Source organism: Ruditapes philippinarum, unplaced genomic scaffold, assembly GCF_026571515.1.
Source record: "Ruditapes philippinarum isolate M1 unplaced genomic scaffold, ASM2657151v2 ctg436_1_1_1_1, whole genome shotgun sequence".
Lineage (NCBI taxonomy): Eukaryota > Metazoa > Mollusca > Bivalvia > Venerida > Veneridae > Ruditapes > Ruditapes philippinarum.
In genome coordinates this window covers 167,488-191,792 of record NW_026856012.1, presented here as the reverse complement: position 1 = coordinate 191,792, position 24,305 = coordinate 167,488, and positions in this window count along the sequence as shown.

Below are 24,305 nucleotides of genomic sequence, written 5' to 3'. Positions count from 1 at the left end.
GTGAGAATCTGAGTTTTGTTAGACCGCGAAAAAAACGGAAAAGGCAACTGCAATAATGTACTTGTAACTGCTTTAGATACTTAGTATCCTAAATGCAACTGCAAGCAATATTTTACTTATTACTGCAAGAAATATCCCTAAATGCAGCTGCAACCAAAACCTTTCTTGAAAGTACAAGCGCATATCGCAATTGTTATTGCAAGCAATTGGTGAAGGTCGGCAAAAAATGTTGCCGAATCAAAGACATAAGTAGAATATCAAAATGATAATAATAATAGTGGCGGCGTGGCCGAGTGGTTAACGCGTCGGACTAGTAATCTAAAGGTTGCTGGCCGCGTGAGTTCAAACTCTGTGGTGATAAGCCGTTGTTTCAGTACTCCTTAGTACTATATGGTTCCAAGAACGGATTCGATTTTGTTTCAATAAACTTATAGCTTATACAATCGAACTAAAATGAATAAGTTTAAACTAAACTAAAATAAAACGACATCTAAAAGTCCATCCGAATTGAACAAAATTATCAACCTGTTTTGGAGGGTGTTTATACCTTTTAGGAACAGTTTACTCCCTGCGGAATGGTTTCTCACAGTACAATGTTTTTCGATCGTCTATGACAAATTCATTATTTCAGAATGTTATGGCATTTGTATCTGCAATTAAAGTTGTTACTACATTTTGCCCTAAATTATTTACATTAATGTTGATGAAATGTCGAGATATTGTCGGGAAAGATGTCATCACCAAGTTATCAGTAGTATCGTTCGGTTCGTATCTTATTTTGTAAAAAAGTGTTAGCGTGTTTGCCTTAAATATTTTTTATTTTACTTTTCATTGATGTAGAATTAAACTGGGGGAATGGGTTACGTTACTTATTCACTTTTTTTTTTTCAATATAATAATTTTTAAAAACAATTTCATTATTAAATCTTTTGTTTTCCCACATCAATTTTCAAGAGTTTTTAAATTTTCCCAAAAATTAAACAATAATTTTTCCCTTAAACTTATGGGAAAAATGAAAAATTTGGTATATTTACATGCCCCCGGGAAAATTATCAGCAAAAAAAAGAAAGGGTCTGTAATACAATTAAATTCATGTTGCAATTTTATCAAAAAATGAAAATACTTTGTTTTCCTTTATTTTACGAATATAAAAAAAAATAATTCTATTGTTTTTATCGGTATTTAAAATACTTATGGTAAATGTGTCCATTGTAGACCAATCCACTTTAAGACAAAAGCTGAACATTTTGTAGTTGAATAAACACATTAGTAATTGCTTTACTCTGTCAATAGGAAGCAAATTGCTGTTATTGTCATTCGAATTTAGTATTTCCTGATTTTTTTCCCGAAGAGAAGAAGCATGATTAATGAACACTTTAAAAGCTATCACTGGTAGTTTTAAATTACTCGCTTGTATTAAATTGAAAATATATGTGAATTCTAGGAGACCACATGTCAATATCCTGTAAAAATGAGAAGAAAATCCATTGTTTACGTTCCTCAGGCCATGATGTAATTGAAATCCGCGATTTCATTGACATTATGTGATTTCAATGTAAGAGAATTTAGATATCAAAATAAAATGAAGCAGCCAGTAATCAAGCGTTTTGGTCTGATATCTTCCCTGTTTAAATCTTATTTATCGATATGACAAACTTCAGCAATAGCACATTTTCTTGATGTTATTGTTTATACGTTTATTTTCTAGTCATTGCATGTCAACAATATCCCCAATAACTAAATAACTATGAATAATCCGAGTGATCGTTTTTGTTACGTATTATTTATTAATTAACAGGAATGTATGAATTTGAAGAGTTACTTTTGTAATGAAGTGCATGTTATGTCTTTTTCCGTTATAGCTGAAGTTTCAATACATTATTTATATACAAAGCTCACATTTGAAACAAATAAAGAACATGTAAATAAAAAAGAAATGATTTAAATCTTTGAAAAATTATACATCCTAGCTAACATATTGGTTGTGCAGTACTTTGCTCACACTTTTTTTTCGAGAGCCAGCTCTTATGTGGTGTATATTGCCGGGAAATGAAGGTTCCAAGCATTAAATATGCATAAACTTATTTGTGTGCCAGAAAAGATGTAAATGTAGTAATTTCTGTACTCACCATTTTTATGTTCAGTTTTAATAGCTTGCAGTCATTTTTGAACAAATAAAGGAAAAAAGATGGAAAGAAAATATTGCCCTCATTGTTTTGTGCAAATATTAAGACAGCAATACAGAATCTTTATCGAGACAAAATTTATCTATTATTTTAAACGACTCATAAACAGCATATTTCCATTTTATTAAAACATTTAAATGTCTGAAAAAAGACCAAAACCATTAAAACAACAACAACAACAACAACAAAAGCACACACAACACTTGACATCTGCTGTAAGTATAAAAAGTGAAAAGGGCAATGAAAACACAAAATTTAAAAGGAGAACTCGGAATCTTTGTTACTCGAGCATTTACTAAGAAATAATTTAAAAACACACGACGACAATTTTTTCTAAGTTTTAATACTCAGAAATGTCGTACACAATTTACAAAAGAAAGATAGTACAGACTCAATTGTCACAAATTTTGACGATAGCGTATATTGTTTTATCTTTTATAAGCAAGTGTTGTCAAAATAAAGGCCAAAGTGAGTGCAGAATTTCCAAATCTGCAATTTCGAGTGAAAAGCAATATTGAAAATAAGAAAAACAGAATTCTGATATAATTTGTTCTAAATTATAACAATAGCAAATCGTAAATTTAAAAATGTGAATATATTTTAACAAAACTCATGGCCCTTGAGGGCAAAAGAGTGAACAAACAATATTACAAATAATAATACAAAGATGGCAAAGAAATGAACAAAGGAAGAGAACTCAAGGATCTTTCAGCATTTTTGTTTAAACAACTATAGCAATATAAGGTAAAGCATTTCTATTTGAACTACACATTACAATCTGAAAATTTGATGTATAAGGATACATCAAATAGTACCTTAGTCTCTAATGTGTAAAAAATAACTACATTTAAAGATATAATGAAACACATCACCTTTTTCTTCTTGACTTCAATGTATAGTGTGCAAGTCGTATTTTGTAAGAAAACTATGCTTTCAATTCAAAATGTTAAAGTTAACTGATGATATCAGAATGTGTAAAAATGGGATTGAAATGCAATGAATAAATACATATATGATAAATATAAAATGTACTGGATATAAGTCGGTAAAGAAGACTGGAAACAAATAAAAAGTATGTTTAAGGCCTATATTAGTTATAATAGAATTGGATTGCGTTTGTCTTTGTTTCCTTTTTGAAATTGGTGATAATAATTTGTATTTAAATAAAAAGCTTTATATTTTGGCTAAGCATAATGTGATATTTTTACTGCCAATATCAGAATCTAGTCGTATACATGTAGGCGGTAAAAAGCCATTAACTATTTAGTTTATTATAAAAATGAAAGTTTTTTTTAAATTTAAATTATTTAATAAAAAAGGGAAATTTTTTCATCTTATTTATAAAAACAACTTTTAATTTCTAAGTATTTTTTCTTCCCAAATCATCATTTTCTACGGGAAATGTCCAAAAATACCCTAAAAAGGGGTTTTCCTTTTCTTATATAAATTTTTTTTTTTTAAAGAGGGTTAAAGCTGACAGTGTTTTTTTAAATCAAAAAGGGCCTAAAAAAAGGTAATGAATAACTTCTCAGGGGTGTTGATTTAGGGAAACAGTTTTGGAATTGTTTCTTTAAACCATGATTTTTACCTCTTTACTTTATTTCCTTTACTTGCTTGAAAAAACAAGAAAATGAGTTTTTTGCCCCCATACCGAGCCATTTCACCCCGGCATCCGAAACCCGGCAAACCCTTTGTTTTTAAAAACCTGTTGGAAAGTTTCAAAATCTGTATTTAAAAAATTGTTTTTCAATTTTGAAATTAAAAATTTTTCGAGAGGACTGTTACAGACTTAAACCTGGACAAATCCATTTCACAAATTAACCAATTGAAGGTAAACCTGGCGTCCTTTTTGTACAGGCCATTTTGTTAATTTTCTTAAAATGGATTGCCATTGCTTTTGTGACAGCTTTGTATTATTAAACAATAATAAAATATACTCAATTTTTGATTGTCATGAGGGGACACCATTCCCAAACTAATTAAAACAAATATTAAGTATAATATTAAGCCAAGGGAGATAACCAATAATTGAGCATTTGTTACACTGTATTTTTTCTAATGCTTTTGCTAAATAGATTTTTCCCGGCTCTAAAAATTCTTGAGGTCAGAAAGAATCAAGCAAGAAAAATGTTCTGATTGTTTTTAAAGCAGGGAAAACAAAAACTTTTGAAAAGTATTGCATTGAATTGTTTGGGGAATGCTGTATTTTGAAATGATTGCTATCTGGCATCAAAGTTTAATTAATCTATATACATGTATAGTAATTAATATCAGGACCATCGTTTATGATGTCATTATCGCCCTACAAAACGTGGGAGGAACGAATGATTGATACTTTATTTAACAGATTTGCTATTTTACATCCATAATTGTTCTCCGGGGTTGGGTGTATCCATGAAATTTAAATGAAGGAAAACAAAAATAAAATTCTATATATTTTCAATGAAAAAAAATATTACAGTTTATTTGTAAGATGAAGAAATTATCTTCTGATTAAAAAACAAAAACATTCGGCATCAGAATCAATTATTCTATTGTTATGTTTTGACATGAAGTGTGATCAATGCCGAAAGTAGGAAAACATGTTTTCCTTTAAAGGGACTCGGCTGACATTGTCTTTGAAAGCAACTCCGCCGAGACATTTATTGACTGTGAAACAATTATTTGAGATTTGTGTGCCATAACTTGTTGCAGATTTTTAGATCATTTTCGCTTTCCGTTTTTCCAGAGTAATCCTTTTCTTGTGCAAAAGAACCAAAAAATGAAAAACGCTATGCGCTATTTTCAACCAAATCGAGCTAAGAATCGCTTAAAATCTGATTTGCAAATCTTCAAAACTTTAATTATTAACATATCATTCCTGTGGAGAGAATAGGGATCATATTTTAGCAAAATAAATCCATGATGTAACATAGACGTTGTATAAAGTCATATGAAATGTACATTTATGTGAATTGATAATGAACAATGTTTAATTAAACACGAGTGCATTACGCAACATTAATAGCATGTTTGTCCAAGGGTCACAATTAGTAAAGAAAGGATTGAGCTCTCATTAGTGGGTAAACAATAACACGCAAACAAAAAAGGTGTAACAAAAACAGCTATGACAGGGCAGTACTCTTTATCATGACGTATTTTACCAATGCAAAAGAGGGCTTTGAAAAATATTTCAAGCGCATAAAAGCCAACGATATTTTATACTATAATCCGGAAGCAAATCATTGCACTTATACCAGACGACAATCATAGCGGCTATGTCGTTTCCATCGACCTAAAAGCGTACAGAGCAAAGACGAGCGCGTGATTAGGCTTGAAAACGAAATCGAGCAAGGGTAACCTATGCGCCATCGTATTACAATCATGTATTAATATATTGAATGGTTGAAGTGTTCTTTTTGCAAAACGCTTCAACAAATCAGTTGCATTTTTTATGTGTTTCACAATCATTTCCAATTTTACCATTTTGAGCATTATTTTCTATTTATGCAATGTGATTTGTCACTAGGTTTACAAATAGGTTGCAGCATAATTTGTAAAGTACTAACATTGCTTGATGGGGTGCTTAAATTCAGTCGATTAGGAGTCTTTTTTGTCAATTTACATTGACTTTGAGAAATATTCTAATATCATTGTATAAACAATGTTTTATTTAAACTTTAAGTTTATATAAAAACTTTTCGGGAATCGTTTCAAAAACATAACAATATCCCTACGATAAAGCTATAAGCAATTTTGCATTGTCGTGAAATATGCCCTTCTTCAACAATGAAAAAACTAATCTCAATTAATTAAAAAATACCACTTAACTTGTTTTTGGTATTTGTATTGATCATTATCATGTTTGATATGTGTAAAGTCTTTATCAAATTCATTACCAAGGAGATGAAAAGTATCTGACAACCACTTGAAGAGTTATGTGTGAAATTAATTCCAGTTTATTTGCATAGTTAAAATATAGTAGGATTATTTCGTGCGCAAATGTACTTGATTTTTCAAAAGCTATTGTCCACATATTTTTGTTTCTGTTATGTTGAAACATAGGCTAAATTATTTGTTCATGTTCTTTTTTATCTCTGTCTTCGGTTGAAATAAATAACGTAACGCCGGATCTTATATCCAGATGTAGTTATAAGTGATACTTTACATCTATTGTAATGAGGTTCTTTCATAGAAATACAGCTATTGTAACTCTAAAGAATTTTGGATAATTTAAAAACTTCATTAGTTTGTCTCATTTTCATGTTTGTGGAAAACCTTCCCATATAATAATTATACACTCAAGATATCATTTATATGTGCTTCATTTTTTAGAAATAATGCCATCGTGTTGCTATATTTTTACTGCTCTTTCGGGGTCGTTGGTCCAATATATTTTGTTCCAATGATGTATCACTTCTTAAGACAATGCTAGGAAACATACAAGAAATTTCACATATAATCTCTCACATGAAACAAATCAGTCACACAAAATCATCGATTACGTATTTTTAAGGTAATTTTTTAAGTAATGTGAACTGTCCAGAATACTGCGCTGCGTTTTAATTTTCCATCAATTAACTCGCTCATATTTATATTTACAGACAAAATTATTTGTATTACTTGTTGGAAATAAAAGTTAAACAAATATTTTTGATCAAAAGTTTAGAAAAATGAAATGTATTTTTGCTAAGCACGGAAGAATTGACGGTATTAATTTTTAGAAATTTTTCTAAAAAAGGTTTTAATATTTAGTATTAAGCCTTGATTTTAGTCAGAGAGATTGTATTGGAAACAAATAACAATAAAGATTCCCATGTGTGAAATTATCAGATCATTTTGTCGTTAATTTAACAGGCGTTTCACAGTAACATTTTACCACAATTTACTTTATTGTACAATGTTCTATAAAATACTGAGCAGTCATTGATTGTATAGTAGATAACAGACTATTATTACAAGGTCGATAAGTAGCGGCAGAACATTGAGCTTTTGTATGAAATGACATCTTGTTAGGACAATTTCCAATTCAGGAAAGATTCAACTTATTTTTTTGTTTTAATAATTATCAATTACTACTCAAGGATAATAACACATTTTGTACAAACAATTATAAACTAAGACAAAATTCTGATCATAATTGTATTTAAGGCATAATAGTTAAATACCACGATTTGTTGCTTTATATAGTTGGTAAGTTTAAAAAAATCATTTTTAAAGTGACAATATTTTGTATGTGAAACATAATCCCAGTGTCAAAAGTAAGGTTTTATCAAACATTCTTCATATTTAGCCTAGGTCAAATCTTCTTAATACTTTAGTTCCAGCAATAAGTATAGATAGACAATGTCATGAAATTATTTATGACGCGACTTTCGTATGAACACATCTGCGGATGTTTCTTAATTCAAAATTTTACCATTTCATATTTTAATGTTGAATTCTGCTTAAGCCGGTGCTAGGGGGCGTGGACGGTAGTTTGCACTTGACAGTACCGTCCATGAACAGGCTCAATCAAACCGAGCCTGCAACATTTTCAATTTTGCCGTGTTGGGCTTTCTTTAGGGATTCTTATTTTCTCTATTCTATCCTGTTCAAATAGAAGCTTTTGTAAAGAGTGGACGCAAATTAAATGTCAAGGACACTAATCAAATATTTACAAATTCGAGCTTTGGTACAAAACAATACCGAAAGCTTATTAATTGTTTAAACACGATTTTTAATTGCCGGTAGGTTTATTATTGACAACCAGTTCGTAAAAATCATAATTTCAAGGGTCGTTAAGATACCTCAATGGGGGAAATACTTAGGTGATAAAACACTTCAAAACTCATTACCAGCTTAGTATTCTCCAATAACCAAATTAAAACATTATACATTGTCTTATATTTTACAGACTATCTTTGTTAAAATATCAACTCCTGCAAAAGCTTATTTTATCGTGAAAATCTGAGTTTCATTGACTGCGAAAAATACGAAAAGGCAACTGCAATAATGTACTTGTAATTGCATTAAATACTTAGTATTCTAAATGCAACTGCAAGCAATATTGTACGTATAACTGCAAGAAATATCCCTAAATGGAACTGCAACCAAAACCTTTTTTGAAAGTACAATGCATATCGCAATTGTTATTGCAAGCAATTGGTAAAGGACGGCCAAAAATTTTGTCGAATTAAAACCATTTATAACGAAACACAAGTAAAACATCAAAATGATAAAAATAATAGTAGTGGCGGCGTGGTCGAGTGGTTAACGCGTCGGACTTGTAATCTGAAAGTTGCTGGCCGCGTGAGTTCAAACTCCGTAGTGGTAAGCCCTTGTTTCCTTAAGCAAGAAAGTTTTCACTCACTGCTGAGTACTTGTTGTTTGTTCCAGGAACGGATTTGATTTTGTTCCAATAAGCTTATAGCTTATACAATCGAACTAAAAATAAATTAGTTTAAACTAAACGAAAATAAACAGATATCTAAAAGTCCATCCGAATCGAACAACATAATCAACCTGTTTTGGAAAGTGTTTATACCTTTTAGGAACAGTTTACTCTCTGGGGAATGGTTACTGATAGTACAATGTTTTTCGATTATCTATGAATAATTCATTATTTCAGAATTTTATTGCATTTGTCTCTTCAATTAAAGTTTTTACTACATTTTGCCCTAAATTATTTACATTAATTTTGAGGAAATGTCGGGATATCGTCGAGAAAGATTTCATCACCAAGTTATCAGTAATACCGTTCGGTATCTTGCCTTATTTTGTGATTAAGTATTAACATGTTCGTCTTCAATATTTATTAAATACTTCTTCATCTGATTCTAGAATATGAAATATTGATCGTTACGTTACTTTATTCACTTCAATTTTCCAATTGAATGAATATTAATGGGTCACTTATTTCAATGATTGATAATAAAAAATGATTTTACTTTGAGAGACCTTGCAATTTAAAAATTAACAATAACTTTATTGCCTAAAATAATGATGCAAATGAGTCTAACTGGAAACATGTCCTGCAGATTTTTACCGAGTCTAATTGGTTCATAATGGAAGGTATGTTATACCATACAATTATGCTGCTAGTTTTCATCATATAAATGTAAATATATCGTTATTTTACAAGAATATCAAAATAATGGACCTTTCCGGTTTTTCGTAGCGGAACATTTAGCCACACCTTTTCCATTCATTGCTAGGTCAACTGCTCACAAACAGTATCGCAAACAAAACCATGTGTTTTGTGTAAACCAGTTCAACCAGTGACTATGTATTACCTCAGTGTAGCAATTGGATAACAAGTTAGCCAATTAACATTAATCTGTAAACACAGGAAAGGTCCATACATTTCTATTGTAATTTTTCCATATTTGAAATACTTATGGAAAATGTGCCCATTGTAGACCTATCCACTTTTTAGACAGAAGTGGAATAGTTTGAAGTGAATAAACACACACCATTTATTTGCTTTACTCTTCCAATAGGAAACAAATTGCTGTGATTGTCATTCGAATTTAGTATTTCAGTTTTTTTCCTGAGGAGAATGCATGATTAATGAACACTTTAAAAGCTATCACTGGTAGTTTTGAATTGCCCTCTTGTATTAAATTGAAAATGTATATGAATTCTAGGAGACCACATGTCAATATCCTGTTAAAATGAGAAGAAAATTCATTGTTTACGTTCCAGCCATGATGCAATGAAAGTCCGCGATCTCACTGACATCACGTGATTTCCATCTAAGACAATTTTGATATCAAAATAAAATAAAGGCAGCTATTAATCATTTTGGTCTGATATCTTCTCTATTTCAATCTTATCTCTTTATCAGACAAACTTCAGCAATAGCACATTTTCTTGACGTTGTTCCTGTCTCTTGTTTGTACTTGTAATGTCCTTTCAGTTTATGTAAAAGAAAATAACTATGCATAATCCTAATGATCTTTTTTTTCAAATAACTATTGATTTATTAACAGGTACGTTTTAATTTGAGGCGTAACTTTTGTAATGAAGTACACGGTATTCCTTTTTAGTATGTCTGCATTTTCATCACTTTATTTATATACAAAGAGCATATAGCTCATATTTAAACAAATAAAGGACATATACTTTAAAGGGTAATAATTAAAATCTTTTAAGAAATAGCCACTCTAGCTACATAGCCCTTTGCTCACATTTGTTATTGAGAGCCAGTTCTTATGTTTTGAATATTACCGGGAAATGAAGGTTCGAAGCATTCGAAAGCATGAAGAAACATTTAAACATAGAAAAATATACTTGGAGAAATTTATATATGTGCAAGTAGGAAAATGTGTCTTTATTTCTTAATCAATATTTTACAAAAAAGAAGAAAAACATATAATTTGATTATACGTACCTTAACGACAAGAAAATTATAATTTCCCTGAGATGAATCACATATGGGATGCCACAGCACTTGACGTCTGCTGTTGTTCGTATAAAAGAATTAAAAAGGTCAATCAAAACACAAAATGTAAAAGGTGAAATCGTAGACTTTTGTGATCGAGCATATTCCTGAGAGATGATATAAAATCACAAGAAGATAGTATTTTAAGTTTTAAAACTACATAATTTGTTAAAGTAAATCTATTGATGATACATATTCTCTTTCACAAATTTTGACAATAGTTTATATTGTTTTACCTTTTAGGCAAAACGCTGTCAATATAAAGACCACAATGAGAGCATTGTTTCCGAATTTGCATTTCCGAGTGAGAAGAAATGTCAGTGATGGAAAAAAAAAAGAATTCTGATTTAACTTGTTCTAATTTATTACAATAGTATATCGAAAAGTGTTGTTTTTTTTTAATTTATTTTTTAATATATTTTAACAAATTTAGTCCCTTGAGGTCATAAGAGTGAATAATATATAAACATGACAAAGAAGTTTCTGAGGAAAATGACTCATTAAACTTTCAGCATTATTGCTTTAACAAATATAGGTCGATCATTTAAAGTATTTCTATTATCACTACACATTATAGTCAGAAAATCTAATGTACTAGAAAATCTAGAAAAGTGATTTCTCATATATATGTGTGAAATAACTACATTTAAAGATATAATGAAACTCATCACCTATTTCTTATTGGCTACAAAGTGAACAAGACCTATTTTGTAGGTGAACTATGATATAAAATAAAAATGTTAAGTTAACTGATGATGTCATATTGTGTAAATATGGAAATGAAATTCAATAAATACATATACACATGTACATTTATGCATGTCTGATAAATACCAAATAAACTGGATAAAAGTCGGTAAATCACGAAATAAAAGAAGACTGAAAACTGATGATTAAGGCCTCTATCAGTTGTAATAGAACATAACAATCATTTTGGGTTCGTTGTCTTCTTTTTTCCATTTAATTTTAGATTTTAATTGTGATCATAATTTGTATTGTAATACAAATTTTGGGTAGCATAGTGATATTTACAGCCAATATCAGAATCTAGTGGTATACATGTAGGCGGTAAAAGCCATTAACTTTCAGTACATTTTAAAATTTTAAGTTTGCTCTTTCATTTGATATATTAAAACGTGTATTTTTAAATGTTAAAGTCAGTTGTAATTAACATTTAAATAATAATATGAATTTGTTATCTTATTTAGCGAAAACAACTCTTAATCTATTTTTAATTCTCCAAATCATCATCTTCTTCTGGTATGCCCTTATATATCCTCAAGATCTAATCAATATGAAGATCTCAGCAATAACAGCCAACCCACGCTCTCCAATACCGCTTATACAAGTAATCTCATGACGTGGGTTTCATTTCTTATATCATTTTTTCTAAAGACGTTCAGCAGACAGTGTAGTTTTCATCACAAATGTCTAAACAAGTAATGAATAATCTTTCTCAGTGTGTTGATTTAGGGTACTAGCTTTGAATTGTCTTTCTAAATCAATCATTAACAATTATTGCACCCTCTATTACATTACTCCTTAACTTGCTTAAACCGCAAGTAATTAATCTTTCCCACCAGTACCGCCGCACTTCCGCTCCGGCTAACCATGCTTTATAGACATTTTTACGTTTTTGCTATGAAAAATCGACCGGAAGTTGTATTTCCACGCACATGCGCAATCTGCGTATGGCAAAAAGCATAGTCTAACATAAAAATATAGAAGACGTCCATAGACAATTCCGTGTCAGTTTAAGGTAAAAGGTAGAAAATTATATAAAATAGCTTTACACAAAAATAGAAAAGATTCCTTTATAGCTGTGTTGCCAATATTGCCACAAAAAGGCATGGAAAAGGAAATTGTTTAAGAATTCCCCCTTACGGTGGGCCCGCTTACGGTCACGGACCTGACATTGAGATTTTTTTTAAAGAAGATGTGGAATTATATCTTTTATTCAAATAGGAGTCAACTAAATTGTTGTTGAAATAGTTTATTAAAAAGATAAAAGAAATTTTATAACATAAGAAATCGAGGTTAATTAGCATTCTGAAAATAGTCAGAACAGGCCCGGTGATAATGCAATTTTAGTGTTCAGTTTATCTGATTTTATCCTTCATTTGACTGTGATGCAATACAGATCATTTTGAACTCACATAAATATATTTTAAATAGTTTTTTTTTTCAAAATCTTTAAGGAAAGTGAAATAACACTCATTTTATCCGGTTCCTCGTAACACATGTTAATATTTTTTTAATGCAAGTCACACTAATTATCACTTCACAAATCAATGAACATTGATAAAAGTTACTTAGATTACGATTTTCATAATTGTACGTGATAAACTATGTCATGGTTCTAGAAAGATATTTATACAATATCTAGCTCGAAACAAACAACCACGGTCGCATGTCAATCTGTTTGACACTTACCGCCTGGCCAATCCAAAGGAAGTGTACAATACACATTGTTTAATATTATGTAATACAGGGGTAATAAAATTTAATCTTTAACACCCTGCTGTTAAAATTTAAATAACGGATGAAAAAGTCGTCTAATTATATCTAAAACAGACGTCTTTTGTATCTCGCGCCTTTTGACCATTGGATTATTAGTCCTGCATATTTATTATATCTGTTATAAATACATGTATCAATTGACATTTTAAGTACTTACCGCTTTAAGTCATCCCAAAATTACTGTTTTCTGGTTGATATAACACGGAATCACGACTTTTAAAGCTTTAAAGTATCATACACTGTTGTCAATTTTATTGCCCTTTTGCCATACGCAGAATGCGCATGCGCGAAATGCAACATTGGTTGCTATGGAAGAATCGTATTGTAAAAAGGTCTATATTGTTGGTAGTTCAAAATTTGTATTTTAATATTGAAATCACATACATTACGAATTAACTGTTCCAAATTGAAACCTGGACAAATCCGTTTTAGAATTTAAGCAGGTAAAAGATTGACATGGCGTAGTTCTTTCATTTTGAACATGCCATTTTAATTGTTAATTTTATTAAGATAGATTGCAATTAATTTGAGACAGCTTAGTATTTTCGCAATTTTATACAAATTGATGTTATGGGGGAATATATATGCTTTAAGTCAAGGGGGATAATCAAAATATTAAGTATAATCAGTGGCATCTGTATGTTCCATGGTAATTTGTTCACTGCTTTTGCTAAATAATTATTTCCAGCACTAAAAATATTGATGGTTGAACAAGCAGGGAGTGTTCTGATTCTTTTTTTAATCGAAAATCAACTTTGATGCTGTACTTGAAATGATTTCTATCGCATCAAAGTTTATTCAATATATATAATTAAATCATACATCATTTATTATGTCATTATCGCCCTACAAAACGTGGGAAAACGAATAGCGAGAAGTTATTTATGGTCTGCAATTTTCATCCACAAACAAGTCATGAATTATTTCAGAACTTATATCATGAAAATAATAAAAAAATCCATGAAATAAAGCTTTACACATAGGTTATTGTAAGACTCACTATAAAGATAAAGAAATTATCTTCCTATTTAAAAAGAAACATTCACCATCATTTTGACTTGAAGTGTGATAAATGCTGAAAGAATGAAACATATTTTTCTTTTAAGGACCTCCTTCTAACCTTTATTTATAAACATATCATTTCTGTGGAGAGAATAGAGCAAAATAAATCCACGATGTATCAAAAACGTTGTAAAAAGTCATAAAGTGATATAAAATGTAGATTTATATTAATTGATAATAAACAATGTTCAATTAAACACGAGTGCAATACGGAAAAATCACAACTATATGTATATCCTATCTAAAGTTTTAAGACATTAATCACAAGTTTGTCCAAAAGTCAAAATAGGTTAGAAAGGATTGATCTCTCATAAGAGTGTAAAATTAACACACAAACAAATAGGCCTATACTAAAAAGCCATGACAGGGCTTACGTAATTCCCAATGCAAAGGCTGACTTTGAAAATGATTTTAAGCGCACAAAAGCCAACGAAACTTAAATAAATATTTAATTAATTGCAACATAATAAAATTTTGTTGTTTGAACAACCTTTGTTAATAGCGAGCTCGAAGAACTGGCCCGAAGGGCCTGCTCACAAAGCGAGCTTTACGGTAACGCGAGTACCTGCTAGATAGTGATGGTTTTGAAAACTTTCGTCCGAAGTACCGAATTGACACATTGTAACTTTTTGAATTACAAGATGACGAAAAAAAACGATTTACTCTGATTGAAAACGGAAGCGTAGGCTGGTGTCCTGTTCACTTATATGGGAACCATAATAGGTTAGGGAACCAGTATAAATGGAAGCAGTGTATAAAGTACCGAATGTCAATTTTAAAACGATAAATGTAAAATAAAAATGAACGATTATTTAACACTATTTCACGGTTAAAGAAACTCGAGCTCGCTTTGAGGCTTTGCCTTTTTCATATTATCGGTACAATTCCGTTCAATCAATTTTGCAAAAGCGTTACATAATTATTACCGGTGCGTGGTTAGAATTCAAATATAGTGACGTAATTATAGAAAATATTCAATTGAAAAATACTTAATATATCATTTCAAGAAATAGATTATTCTAATAGTTAATTGAAAACTAATGGAACTCTCTAATCCTATTGTCCAGGGCAGCAATCCATTCTTTATCGTTTTTATTCTTTCGATATTCCGTAAGAAAATCTTTTCACTTATACCAGACGACAATCTTAGCGTCTATGTCGTTTCCTTCAACAAGAAAACGTAGAGCAAAGACGAACGTGTGATAAGGTTTGGAAATAAAATCGCACAACGGTAACCTTTGCCCCATCGTAATACAATCATGTATTACTAGATGTATATATGTTTTCAAAAAAAGAAGGTTTTAATGTTTAGTCAAAAGCATTGATTTCAGTCAGCAGATTTTATTGGAAACAAATAACAAAAAGATTCCCATGTGTGAAATTATCAGATCATTTTGTCATTAATTTAACAGGCGTTTCACATGAACATTTTACCACAATTTACTTTCATTATTGTACAATATACTATAAAATACTGAGCAGTCATTGATTGAACAGTAGATAGTAGACTTTTATTACAAGGTCGATACGTAGCGGGAGAACGTAGAGCTTTTGTATGAAATGACATGAACAATTTTCAATTCAGCAAAGATTCAACTCTTTTTTTATGTTTTAATAATAATTAATTACTACTCAAGAATAATATCACATTTTGTACTAACAGTTACAAACTGAGAAAAGATTCCGATCCTAATTGTATTGAAGGCATAATAGTTAAATGCCACGATTTGTTGTTTTATATAGTTGGTAAGTTTGAAATAAAATATCATTTTAAAAGTGACCATATTTTGTATGTAAAACATAATCCAGTGTCGAAAATAATGTTTTATTAAATATTCTTCATATTTAGCCTAGGTCAAATCTTCTTAGTACTTTAGTTCCAGCGACAACGTCATGAAATTATTCATGACACGATTCCTATCCTGTTGAAATAGAAGCTTTTGTAAAGAATGGACGCAAATTAATTATCAACGACACTAATCAAATATTTACAAAATCGAGCTTTGGTACAAAACAATATCGAAAGCTTATTAATTGTTTAAACAAGATGCCGGTACGTTTATCATTGAAAACCAGTTCGTAAAACATTGGTATTGAAATCATTATTTCAACGGTCGTTAAGATACCTCAATGGGGGAAATACTTAGGTGATAAAACACTTCAAAACTCATTACCACCTTAGTATTCTCCAATACCAAATTAAAACATTATACATTGTCTTATACTTTACAGACTATCTTTGTTAAAATATCAACTCTTGCCAAAAGCTTATTTTATCGTGAGAATCTGAGTTTCGTTTGGCTGCGAAAAATACGGAAAAGGCAACTGCAATAATGTACTTGTAACTGCATTAGATACTTAGTATCCTAAATGCATCTGCAAGCAATATTGTACTAATTACTGCCAGAAATATCACGAAATGCAACTGCTTAAAAATACAAGTGCATATCGCAGCTGTTATTGCAAGCAATTGGTGAAGGACGGCCAAAATGTTTGCCGAACCAAAAACCGCTTATAAGAAACACAAGTAGAATGTCAAAATGGTGATAATTATAATATAAAAATAAATTATGGCGGCATGACCGAGTGGTAAACGCGTTGGACGTTGCTGGTCGCTTGAGTTCAAACTCCGTAGGGATAAACCGTTGTTTCCGTGAGCAAGATGTTTGCAGGAACGGATTCGATTTTGTTTCAATAAGCATATATAACCGAACTAAAAATTATTAGTAGAAACGAAACGAAAATAAACATATATCTTAAAGTCCATCCGAATTGAACAAAATTATCAACCTGTTTTGGAGATTGTTTATACCTTTTAGGAACAGTTTACTCTCTGCGACATGATTAATTATAGTGCAATGTTTTTCGATCGTCTATGAAAAATTCATTATTTCAGAATTTTATTGCCATTATTAAAGTTGTTACTACATTGTTGAGTTGTTCCGATTGTCGTGAAACTATTCGTACTGCGCATGGACAGAACAAAACCGGAACTGACATTATTTGTAGCTACATCAAATTGTACAGACTTGGAAATAATTTTCTCATTTATTGAAGATGTGTGAAATTAATTCAGACGGCAAGATAAGAATATGGATGTTTGTTTTCAAGATCAGATAGGAATCATGTCACGTAAAACATTAGTAAAATGGAAGCTTTATTCCATTAAAGTGAGATAGTTTAGCTATCGGAAGAATATCAAATTAACAAAGTCAATATATAAAAAAAGACATAACCATAAATAGTTTGTGATATATGACATTTCCTCGAAAGACGTTTTATTATGATTATGATATTATTTCATCTAAGTCTGACATTTTAAGGTGTGGGGCTGCGTTTCCGGAACGTCCTTTTTTCTGTTGATATAGTAAACAGAGGGCTAAGTTATATTTTGTGCAAATATGTTACTTTGTATTGTATACTCTTTTTAGAATAGTCCTGACATTTTAAATTAAAATTAAACCTGAACAAACGTGCAAAACATAGTCTTTTGAATAGCATAAAATACATATAACAAGAGAATTGCTTTAATGTTTATTTAACGCTGGCGATAATGAGTTTTGGATCATACGCTTTATTGTACCACGTTAGATATTATTATATTGTTGATTTAACGTTTAAATGATATTTAGTAGCAGTAAACAGGCATATATTTTCACCGAAAACTTTCTTTGTATAGTTCTAAATTTCGATGTTTCCTCAGTTATGAAGGACTTTGTTGACGTTACATAAAAATAATGTCGTTAAGTCATAAAGTATGAAAGTAAGGGGTTTCCGGTTATTAAATTAAATTGCAGACCAAAGAGTCGCATGCAAAAGAAAAATATACAGGAAAATGGTGCCGTTACATATTTCAAAACATATAAATTTCTGGTTCTTCTGTATCATTTATTCCAGAAGTTTACTGTGTTGAAGATTAAATTATGCTTAAGCCGGTGCTAGGGGCTATATGATATGTTGCACTTTCTATTATTATCTTTCATGAACAGACAGAATCTATTTGAGTCTGCAATTTTCATAAGTCAAATTTATTTCTATTTCTTTCAGGGGATATCCCATTTTCCAGATTTTTCAGCATGTTTAACAAACAAACTTTCTCTTTGGTATATCATTCAGTTTAACAGATTACAATAAAACAATAGTCACCAAGGCACGAATGCTATAAAAAGTTTTCATTGGAAGTTTAGAACAAATAAAATAATCTACTCAAGCAATCATAGAATAATCAACAATTGCTCTAAAAGCCGATTTGGTAAATATTTGCTCCAATATAGCTGAAAATAAATCAGCATTTGAATCATTAGCAAACTTGTCACGGGAGTTAACATATGTAAATTCTCAAAGAAAACTAATTAATTCAGTCAAATCAATAACTAGAATGACAGATTCACATCAACTGATTATACCGTTTAAAGGTTATGAATAATTTAACAATTACCACTTTTCCTAGCATCCGTTTGAGAGGTGTTTAATTGTTTTTAAACCAGCATATGTTGAAAGTTTGCAAAAAAAAATGAATAAAATGAATGTCTTTTTTTCGTCCGTATCAAAGTCAGATAGTGGAATGAAAAACTTATTATAAAATTATCCCTGTTTCAGGGTCTCTCATATTAAAAGGGTTTCATATATTAACTCTGTTCATCATTAGGATTGTCGTATTATCAGGGTTTCTCGTATTATCCCCGTGCCTCACATTATCAGGGTTCCTTGTTATTTCAGGGCATGCTTAATACTGATAGATTTTGCGTTTTGGGATTCAAAAACCTATCTACTTTGTGGAGCTGATTTTTCCATGTCAAACTTCAGATTAAAATGCGACAAAAAACAGATAGAAAAAACAACATCTTTTACTTTGATATCAGTAAATCCAGAAAAATTGTGTTTAAAACTTAATTGAAAGTGGCAGTAACGATTTGAAATGATATGTAGAAGACAATCATCACGTATCGACGAGCCTTCACCAAGTAATTAAATTCCCTGATAATACGATGAAGTACCTTGTCCATTCACAGATTGCAAATCAGTATTTACAAATAAAAAGACAATCAACTGGTGTTCATAACTATGATGCTTTTTCTTTGCTCATGATATTGTGAAGGTATATGGCAAAAACAAAGTTCTATAAAGAAATTTCATCCACGTCAAATTAGTCAGCCCCACGTTAAAATGATAAAATGTAATAATAGCTATTTTACAAGTTGAAAATGCTATGTAAATATATAGTTTTTACTTTTATGATGTTAAAGGCCTCAGAAATGCTTTTTTTTTATTTGTCAATCACCTATAACATTATTTTTATCTGTTTCTTTTTTTTGCTATTAGTACAGTTAACACGATTGAGTTTTTTTTTGTATGGAAGTCGAAAAACATCTTTGTTTACATTTCGCTACTTTAATAACAAATGATTTTACATTTATTGCTACTTTCTTCAGGTTACATATACAAGCAGCTAACATGTTCCCAATATTTAAACGTAGTAAAACTCATGTTTGCCCTTTCTTAAGAAGTAAAATGCATTCGTTTCTGAGACATAATGTGCCTTAATAGTTCATCAATTCTTCTATGAACACATTTATGAATCTTTATGTTCACAAATATTAAACATGTTAACGTGGAGCAGAAAAATTAAACATGTTAAATGCTCAAAGACAATATCAGCGGAATCCCTTTTAAAGAAAACATGTTTTCCTCCTTTCGGCATTGATCACACTTTAAATCAAAATATAACACTAGCTTTATTTCATGGAAATTATGTTTTTTATATTGATGATATAAGTTTTGAGACAATTTCATAATTCACAGGGGACCAGTTGTAGATGTAAATAGCAAACCATACATAGCTTCTCATCATTCGTTCTCCCACGTCTCGTAGGCGATAATGACATCATCAACCGATATCTGATTTAATTATATAGATTGATTAAACTTTGATGAAATAGAAATCATTTCAAGTACAGCATCAAATATCAACGCAATATTTTCCAAAGTTCTTTTCTCAATAAAAAAAGAATCAAAACAGTCCTTGCTTGATTCTTTCTGCCATCAAGATTTTTTTAGAGGATGAAGTGGCACGGTACTAGTGACAAGACGCATGACTTTCAGGCAAGTTAAGGTGTAATACAATAGATGGTGCTATCCTGGTAAATGATTAAGAATGATAATTACAAGTTAATACAATTAAATATCACACTGATATCTATTTAGGCATTTTGTCAATAAAAAAAACACACTGTCTACTGAACGCCAAATATTGACGTAAGTAATGAAACCTACTTCATGAGATCCTAGTAAGTTGTATAAGCTGTATTTGAGAGCGTGGGTTGGCTCTTATTGGTGAAATCTTCATATTTATAACATCTTGAAGATATATAAGGCCATACCAGTAGACGGTGGCGATTTAAAGAATACATACTGAGATAAAGAGTTGTTTTCGCTAAATAAGATGAAAATGTTCTTTTATTATTAAATGTTGATCAAATCTGACTTTAACATTTAAAAAAATTCACATTTTAATCTATCAAATGATAGAGTAATCTTACATTTTTATTTTGAAAAGTATTTTGTACTGAATATTTATTGGCTTATTACCGCCTACATGTGTACCATAAGATTATGATATTGACTGTTAATATCACTATGATAGCAATATGAAGCTATTCAATATGATCAGAATTTTAAACCCAAATTTATTTTTATTTTCTATTATAAGTAATATAGGCCTTAATCATCATTTTGTGTTTCAGTCTTCTTTTTATTTCGTGATTTACCGATTTTTATCCAGTATACAATATATTTAGCAGACGTACATTAATGTATATGTAATTTAATTAGTATTGCATTTCAGTCCCATTTTTACACAATATGACATTATCAGTTAACTTTAACATTTTCAATTTAAAGCATAGTTCTCTTACAAAATACGACTTGCTTACTTTGTAGTCAACAAGAAATAGGTGATGAGTTTCATTACATCTTTAAATGTAGTTATTTTACACATTAGAGACACAGGTACTATTTAAGGTATCCTTTACATAATCTACCTATATTTGTTAAAGCGATAATGCTGAAAGATCATTGAGTCGTGTTCCTTTATTCAAATACTTTGCGATGTTTGTACTATTATTTGTTAAATTTTTTGTTTACTATTTGCCCTCAAGAGCCACACGTTTTGTTAAAATGAAGTGAATAATGTAACTTCAGGATCAATATTTCATATTCTAGCATCAGATGAAGAAGTATTCAATTAATATTTAAGACGAACACGTAAATACTTTATAACAATATAAGATAAAATACCGAACGGTACTACTGATAACTTGGTAATGGCATTTCCTCATAACTAATATAAATAATTTAGAGCAAAATGTAGTTACAACTTTAATTGCACAGACAAATGCAATAAAATTCTGAAATAATGAATTTGTCATAGACGATCGAAAAACATTGTACTATCAGTAACCATTCCATAGAGATAAAGGTATAAACACTCTCCAAAACAGGTTGATAATAATGTTTAGTTCGGATGAAGATAGATGTTTGTTTATTGTTGTTTAGTTTATACTAATTTATTTTGAGGGTGCGTTCCTGGCACCAACTACTACTAAGCAGTGAGTGGAAACTTTCTTGCTCACGGAAACAACGGTCTGCCCCTACGGAGTTTGAATCCACTCCGATAACTAGTCCGACGCATTAACTACTCGAACACGCCGTCACTATTCATTTTGACATTATTATTATTGTTGTCATTTTCATACTTACTCGTTTTTTAAATTAAGTAGCTTTTGGTTCGGCATTAAAAAAATCCATCCTTCACCCATTGTTCGTTATATCAATTCCGATATGCACTTATTAGGAAGGCATTCTTTGCAGTTGCAAGTTGTTACGATATTTCTTGCAAGTACAAGTACAATATTGTTTTCAGGACCATTTAGTATTTTAAGTCAAACTAAATACAAATTCTCACTGAATATGCTTTGGATAAGAGTTGATATTTCAACAAAGGCATTATACATGTTGTATTTTGAAAAATATTTATCTTTTTTTAATTTGGTATTGGAGAATAATTTTGGTGGTAATGAGTTTTGAAGTGTTATTGTTGGTAATGAGTTTTGAAGTGTTTTATCACTTAATTATTTTTCCACATTTCGGTATTTTAACGACCCTTGAAATAATGCTTACAATATAAATGTTTTACAAAAATGGTTTTCATTAATAAACGTACCGGCAATTAAACATCTTGTTTAAACAGTTATGAAACTTTTAATATTACTTTGTGCCAAAGCTCATATTGGTCAATATTTTATTAGTGTCCTTGACAATTAATTTGCGTCCTAAATACTTTAGGACATTGTCTTTCTATACTTATTGCTGGACCAAATTTACGTAGAAGATTTGACATAGGCTAAATGTAAAGAACGTTTGGTAAGACCTTGATTTCGACACTGATATAAAAAATAAACACGTTAAATATAGTATGATAATTATATTTCAAACTTACAAAATAAATAGAATAAAAACCGAAACAACAAAGTGTGCTATTTAACTAGTATTCCTTAAATACGACGAACAATTAGGCTTAATTTGGAATTGTTCGTACAAAATGTATTATTTACCTTTAGTAGTAATAACATAAGGTTCTAATGAATTGCTCAATTAGTCATTAAGTGGTACTAATCTTGAATAGTAATACAATAAGATTCTAAATCTTCGTTCAATTTGTTATTGTTCGTACAAAATGTCTTATTAACCTTCAGTAATTGTTCGTGCGAAATGTCTTATTAACTTTTAATAAAAATATTTTGATCTAACAAGTAATTTTGTCTGCAAATATAACAAATGGGCGGGTTTATTGATGGAAATTAATGTTTGTCGCGAAAGCTCAATACAGTATTCTGAACATTTCACAAGACGATATATTTTAAGTAAAATTCCATAAAAACAGGGTATTTCAAATATATTTCAAAATCTATTTGAAGGACCCTGATTTTAATATTCTTATAAAACTTATCTCGGAAAAACAACGTCGACAGAGATCTAAGCGATAAAGTGTGCTATATTAAAGACGTTTTTGGTAGTTTTCTATGCGCTTCCAATAAAGATAATCACGGATAATTACTCTTCAAATGAAGGTCAAGTTGAATAGTATTCGGATAAGTGTTTAAATTTAGGCTATAAGCAAATAATGAGTAAATAATACAGAATAGATATTTCTAAATGTTCAGGAGGAGATCGGTTCAAAATAATAAGAGGTCGATAAGACAACATCAGATAAAGGACTTCTCCTAGCATTAGTACGACAGCATTGATGATGATTCTGCGCGCGTTACCCCACCCACTATGGTATAGTGACGAAAGTGCGTCGCCACTTGATTACTGGCAGACAACTGGGCAAAGAAGTTCAAAATGATATATTTTAAAAGTGTTGAATAAAAAACAAAATTAATATCTAAGAAATGTTCCGGATTTCATTATTTTCTTTTTAAATTTCTAAATACTTGCTTACTGTTCGGGTATGTTATAGTTGAGTGAAAAAATAATATGGCCCTAAATATGTTTTAAAAACATATTCAGTATTATTTACTTAATATAACATCAAAGGAAAAAGAAACTTTTATCACAACATGTTTATGTTGTATATTTGACAATAACACTGATATTTCTTAAGAAAGCGTGGTAATTTTGACAGTTGGCATATGCGGTAACCATGGAAACTGCACGTTAAGTCGTTTACAAAAAACTAAAACGTCAACATATATTTTTATTTCTATTTTTGAATCCACCATTAAATGTTACTTGATATATCAATAATGTAGAAAATTCTATGAAAGAAATTTCTTGATGGCTTTAATTTTTTACAGAATTCATGTTTATTTTTCTCATTTTTTATTTAGTTAATAAGCATGAAAAACTCATTTTTTTAAGAAATATATTCCAATTATCGTTTGTTTTATACAGAACCCTAAGATAAAGCAAGCTTTGTATAAAATTATGTTCATTGTGTGTGTAATAAGCTGTCTTATACGTTTTTATAACACAGTTTGGCTATTTTGACATTTTGTGATAAACGGTAACCATGGACACTGTCATTTTTCAAAAAATCCAACACGTCAACATATATTTTTCTTTTTATTTTT